Raw genomic sequence first — 6,784 nt, 5'->3', positions numbered from 1 at the left:
CGCGATGCTCCGGGCCGTGTGTCGGCCTATGGAGGTGCGCGGCGTGGCGAGGAGGCCGCGGTGGCTGCGGTGGCACGGTGAGGAGGCCGCGGAGGACCTGCGTGATGGCGGCTTCAACGACGACGACGGCGCGGTGAGCGCGTCGTGGCGGCTCGGCGCGACAACGGTAGAGGCGCCTGGCACAGAGCCGCGGCGCTCGTGTCGGATGTGTCAGGCGCGTGTATGGGCGTGCGCCGGGCGTGTCAGGCGCGGCGGGACCGTGGTGTAGGGTGGCCATTGGCGAGCGGGGGTGTGCGCGTTGAGCTGGTCCATCGCGGGCTCGCCGCGCCCAGACGTGTGCGTGCATGTCGGAGGGGGCGCGGGCAGAGCGGGCGGGACGGGCGCTCGACGTGGGCTGGGACATGGGTGCATGCCCGGCGCGTCCCTGGGTATAAAACCCCCCGTGTACGTTGTAATGGCAGTGCCCGGAGTCGAGTTCGAGCTCGAGGGAATCAAGGCCGTTGGTGCGCCAGGAAGAGAAGCAGCGGCGTGTGTCGCCGGAGATGAAGAAGGGCATTCTCCGTGGCAGTCGACGAGAGGCCGGAGTCCTGTCAGGATGGGCGGCGAGGTCGTGGCTTAGAGGGGAGAATGTTAGGAATAAGCCAAGCATGAGTATGTGCTCGTGTGTGTGATCTGTGTGCATGGGTGTGCGTGTGTGGTTGTGGTATTCGTGGCGTGGTGGTCAGCACGTGAGCTAGCTAGATGGGCATGCATGCATGTATTAGTTGCAGTGTTTAGCAGGTTGTTAGCAGCGGCCGGTGGAGATGGCCGCGTCAAGCGCGTAGCGCGTGTAGAGTTTTTTTTCTTTTTTTCGAAAAAGGGGTTCTCCCCAGCCTCTGCATCAGAGTGATGCATACGGCCATCTTATTAACAAAATAAAAGGTTCCAACAAGGTTCCAAAATCTCCAACTTAAAAGTAATCAAAAGGCAGCTCACACAGAACTAAAGAGACTAGACACACAGACTAGCCAAGATAATATGCCACAACCGGCTGGCTAAAGATAGATAGGTAAACTAATTGCCTATCCTATTACATGACCGCCATCCAAACCGGTTGAAGATATCCCGAGCTACCATCTCCGAGCGGATAGATCCAGTAACCAAATGCTCCCTGGCCTCCGTCGGAGTGAGTAGCGACCATGAACGGATCACGGCCGTGGCTCGGAAAATAACCTGCAAAAAGTGAATACATGATGTTCTGTTAAAAACCAAATCATTTCTGCAAGTCCAGATAGTCCACAATAGAGCGCAAACTCCAACACGAATATGTCTCGCTAATTCAGGCTCAATCCCATTGAGCCATGTCCCAAATAGCGTAGTGACAGAATTCGGTGGAGTAATATTAAAAGCAATGTGAACCGTCCGCCAAAGAACTCTGGCAAACGGGCAATCAAAAAAGAGATGCTTAATCGTCTCGTCCCGATCACAGAAGCTACACCTCGTAGGTCCTGTCCAATTACGCTTAATCAAGTTATCCTTGGTTAAAATAACCTGTTTATGGACAAACCACATAAACACTTTTATTTTCAAAGGAACTTTGACAGCCCAAACATGCTTGGAGGTAGGAATGGAGCTCGAATTAATTACATCAATATACATTGATTTAACCGTGAATACTCCAGACCTAGTCAGCTTCCAGCGTAATTCATCGGGTTGTTGAGTAAGATGGACATCCATTAGTCTCCGAACAAGATGGAGCCAAGCTTCCCAAAGATTGCCCACTAACGACCGTCTGAACTGAATATTAAGGGGGATGGATTGAAACACTGTAGCAACGAACACCTCACGTCGTTGAACAATGCGATACAAAGACGGATATTGAATGGCCAAGGGTGTCTCGCCGAGCCAAGTATCCTCCCAGAAGCGTGTGCTGGCACCGTTGCCAATAACAACCTTTGTCCTATTAAGCAGAGATTGTTTGGCTTTCATCAGGCCTTTCCAGAAAGGCGAGTCAGTCGGCCTGACTGTGACCTGGGACAAGGACTTTGTCTGAAGGTACTTGCTGCGAAGGATTTGGGCCCACATGGCCTCAGTCTTAAAAGAAAGCTTCCACAGCCACTTGCTAAGAAGGCATCTGTTCTTAACTTCGAGATTCTCAATACCAAGACCCCCTTGGTCTTTCGGTCTACAGATGATATCCCATTTTGCAAGTCTGTATTTTCTTTTTAGATCATCACCCTGCCAAAAGAAACGCGATCGATAAAAGTCCAGTCTTTTCCTAACACCAACTGGGACTTGAAAGAACGATAAGAGAAACATAGGCATACTCGTGAGCACCGAATTAATCAGAATTAATCGGCCTCCATATGACATGAGCTTGCCCTTCCAGCAACTCAGTTTCTTCTCGAACCGGTCTTCGATGCACTTCCATTCTCTATTGGTCAGCTTTCTATGGTGGATTGGAATACCTAGGTAAGAGAAAGGTAACTCCCCCAAGTCGCACCCAAACAATTGCCTATAAGCCTCATGTTCGTCTTTGGCTCTACCAAAGCAAAACAGCTCGCTCTTATGAAAGTTAATCTTTAACCCGGTCAATTGTTCGAAAAGGCATAACACCAGCTTCATGGCCGGGCTGATCGTTTGCATGCAGCGGATAGCTAGCTGGAGAAACGTGGGCGTTGCGTTTGCTGTAGGACTACAAAGCTGCCGCCGTGGGTGTGTGTTGGTACTGAGTTAAGCACTATGTAGACATTGCAAAGAGAAAAAAAGATTCGGACGTTCGTGCGCCCACGGCGGCGTTCGTGCGCCGGCCCGAGAAACTTGTGTCCACTGTGTTTATCTCCTTCCTTCTTTCTTGTTCGAGCGAGTGAGGAGAGGGAGAGGTAGCTAGGGTTGCCGTTTGGCAACAACATGGATTATTTCTCCAATATGAAAGCTCTTGAAGATGAGCTCTCTTCCATTGGCAAGCACGTCCATAAGAATTACATGATGTCGTACCTACTAGCCGGGCTCGATGTAAATTATACCCCACTAGTGAGCTTTGTCAACAAATATACTCTTATTTGTATGAATATTGTGTAAGTATGCGACGTGAATACCAACGAAAGATGTATCCATAAATATTATGTAAGTATTGTGTGGTTTGGCTGCGGCGTCCGACTCGGCGCAGGCTCAACGCTCTTTCTGCTGCTAGGTTCATCGCTCAAGTCGGAGCTGGCTAGACACCAACGCGGATGGTCGTCTGTTTGGCATGGGCCGGTATGGGTCTTGGTGTCTGCTGCGACGAAGGCTTCGTTGATGAAGTTGATGGTGATGTTGGAGTCGTTGGCTCGTGCAGGAGTGATGACGATGAAGCTTGGTGTCAACCTCGACAGTGGTTTTTCTTCTCAGTGGCGTGTGTGTCTTCGTGTGGGTAACCAGGACGGACGATGTTGCCATGTGTGGGCTTTTATGATGGTTTTAGCCAGGTTTTTCGTATATTAACTTGACAACTCTCTCCTCCTTTTCAATGAAAGCAGATCCTCCGGGGCGACTTAAAAAAAGGTCGGAGATGGCCTTGGAGCAGTCGTAGGACTCGAAGTAGTTCCCGCCATCATGGTGAGAAAATCCTCATGTGACACCATTCCATCAATATCAGACGAAATGTCAAACAGGGTCCAAACGAGATGATTCCATCTGCCGTAACTGAAGAAGACAAGTGGCGCACACCAGAATAGACGTACAGTCTCATATGAGTCCTCACTATGTTGTTTTGCATATACAGAAATCCTGAACATAAGTGAAGCAAACCTGACCACAAGTTTGGGAAAAATGCGAAATGACTCTCAGTCAGTGTTACAAACCCCAACACAACTCAGGTAAAGTAAACCAGGTTTGCTCTCTATAGAAATCCTGACAATGAGTGAAGCAACTTAGCTTGCTCTGTCACTAGAACCCATTTACAGAGCAACACAAATGTGGAGCAGAGGGTCCATTCCAAGGACGAAGAAAACAACAGAGCCCCCAGATTCCTTTAGATCGACAAGAAATGCGACCATTAAACCGAAGGAAGTAGGAGTGTGTACTATGCCAAGTAAATCTCACTTTGAAAGAACTAAGCATCTTGTAACTTAGCATGCAGGCTCAATGCAAGTGCATTTACAGAAAATTTCTCCACTAAGAACGCAACTAGTCTAGCTTTCATTTTCGACATGAAGCTTAGGCTGCAGAAATGATCACAAAAGGGGCAACTAAATTTCTAGCTATGCACATGTTTTTTTCAAAAATCTAAAAAAATTCTCAAAGTGAAAACTAATGTTTCATGGTTTTACGGGTCTCCAAATAAAGAAACAAAACATCTGGTAACAAAAATGAAGCTAAATATTCAGATTGGAACAATTAAAATATAGAAATTCAGTGTATAATTATCATCTCCATAATATAAAAATTCGACACCGATCAATCATTTTAGTAAATAACTTGCAATAATAGTGCTATTTGCTGAAGTTTTAACTCATCTCACGATAGATGTGGTCATGGAAGATAGTTACTCGATGCTTTGGGAAATGAAATGTGCACATAAAAGGAAAAAAAAACAGAAACAGTAAATGTACTGCTAGCCAACAGAGCAAAACATATTAGAGAATGTTACTGATATAGCATAGGTTCATATAACAGAGCAGTACATATCGTAAACATTTTACGAAACTTATCCTTCTCCAAATAATATCTAAGAACTTGAGAAATAGACAAACCAATCTCAGGTTGCTAATGTTTCAACTTAAGTAACTACGCTCAAGTTAATCCACGGTCAGCATATTAAAGTCTGCGTCTCTTAGCTGTTTTCTCCCATATATCCGCAATGACAGTAGGGCATTCCCTTTTCAGTTTCTCATAGCCTTTACTTGCCACCACCACATCAACCATTCTATTCGAAGAGTTCATAATAAACTCAATGCAAGCATCTTTGAGCTGGCTGCAATGGCGCTGGTGGGCTAGAGCTAGCGTGGTACCCACAGTGTCGGCACAAAGAACCTCACACAGCTTGCTCTCGCACATCAATTTCATCCTTTCCATGGCATACCTATCTGCAGCGACAAGCAAATGCCTAAGCATTTCTTCATACTCGTCATTATTGAGGTCACCCATCCGAGGCAACGAATCCTTGTAGATGAAATGAAGCAGTCCTCTGAAAGCAGCGGGCTGCATGTCTTCAACAGTTACACTGCACATTTGTTCGTCCCTCATTGGACCGTAAAACTCCGCCCGGAAGACCGCTGAACGCATTGCGAGAATGATCTTATGAGCTGAGAAAACCTCATGCTTGACAATGAAAGATACATCAGCTCCCTCTGTAGCGTCCAGCAAGTTACTGAGATTATCCAATAGCTAGCTCTGATGACGACGGCACTCGGACCACAACTTCCATCTTGGCCTCCTCCACCTGCGCCTCCTTGAAGTTGATCACTGTAAGATTGCACTGGATGCATACAATGTCGTCAATAATATACTCTCCAAGTTCACTCTTCCTCCAAAATTTGGTAAAGCCCCAGCGCGGGGTCGCGGCTGCATTGTAACGGGTGTCAAAAACCGACGGGTCTATCTGGCTAGGGTTTGGCCGGGCATAAGTCTGCGGCGGCGGAGGCGGAGCCACTGTGGCCTGGTCGAGCAGCCACATACTGTAGAGCGCCCTCACCTCAGTGTTCTCGGTCTTGAGCTCGAGGTAGACAGACACCCATTTGTTGCTCTCTTCCCTTCTACCGTCGGGGTAGAAGCGGACGCACCAGTCGTAGCCGCTGACGGCGAAGGTAGCAGACTCGATGGCCTTCCCAACGCCGAAGCCCCTGTACAGGCTGTACCCGTCGATCTTGAAGACGTGCGTCCCGTGCGTAGTCTCGGGGGCGCAGGTCGAGGCGGTCCTCGTTAGTGAGCTCTCGGACGCGGCCATCGCTGACCTCTAGGTGGGGCAGAAACTAAGCGTGGCGGCGGCGGTGATGGGAGCCGCGGGGAAGGGGAACGGCGACGGGGTGATTCGGGAGGCGGCAGTAGCGCACGGCGAGTGGTGGGAACAATCGAGTACAAGTTGGCGAAAACAATTGTGCAATTATATGTTGAAATTGTTCGGCCCAGCTATTCCATGACGGATTCCAATTACAGCTTACCAAAAAACTGACCAAGACGAAATTTTGGTGAACCCTGAAAAAATTGAATACCGTCCTAAAAATTCGAAAAATTTAAAAAAAGAAGTGGTCGCGCTGCAGCATGCAGGAATCAAACAGGCGCCCTTCTGCTCAAAAGGAGGCCTTCTGACCACCAGTAGAAACGGGGTTAAATTAAATATATTTTGACGCTACAATTTTTTGAATTTGATTTTTATTTGAAAACTGGGTTTTCCGGCCTGAACCAGAAAAAATAAAACTTATTCAGACACCTATTCCATGACAGATTCCCATTCCAATTCCAACTTGCCGAAATTTTATACCTTTGAAAAGGAAAAATTAAATGGATAGTGTGTGAACTCTGAAAGTTTTGTAATCCCATTTTTCTTTCATGAGAAGTGGAATCTTTTTTTCTTCTGCATAAAATCATTCTCATAGTGTGAATGGAATTGCCCATTACACACGCGAAATTAACTCCCAATTTATGTGTGACTAGGAGAGCTGATGTTCAACCAACGACGTGACATGTGGGAAGTGCATGGATGAACCTGGGTACATATGAACCCACTTTGAAAAACACATTTCTAAATGCTAAAAAAATCTGAAAAAGGTTGCATTAGTACGTCTTCATGTTCTATGTGTGTGCATAAAGTTTCATGAAAAAATAA

General features: G+C 47.2%; 1 pseudogene; it reads right to left on the bottom strand.

Annotated features, from left to right (window-relative positions):
* Nucleotides 1-4,776: 4,776 nt before the first annotated feature.
* LOC123165135 (BTB/POZ and MATH domain-containing protein 2-like) lies at nt 4,777-5,905 on the bottom strand (annotated as a pseudogene).
* Between the last annotated feature and the right edge of the window lie 879 nt (nt 5,906-6,784).

This window comes from Triticum aestivum, chromosome 7D, assembly GCF_018294505.1.
Source record: "Triticum aestivum cultivar Chinese Spring chromosome 7D, IWGSC CS RefSeq v2.1, whole genome shotgun sequence".
NCBI classification, from domain to species: domain Eukaryota; kingdom Viridiplantae; phylum Streptophyta; class Magnoliopsida; order Poales; family Poaceae; genus Triticum; species Triticum aestivum.
The sequence above is the reverse complement of the archived record's forward strand: the minus strand, read 5'-3'. Positions and strand labels throughout refer to the sequence as shown.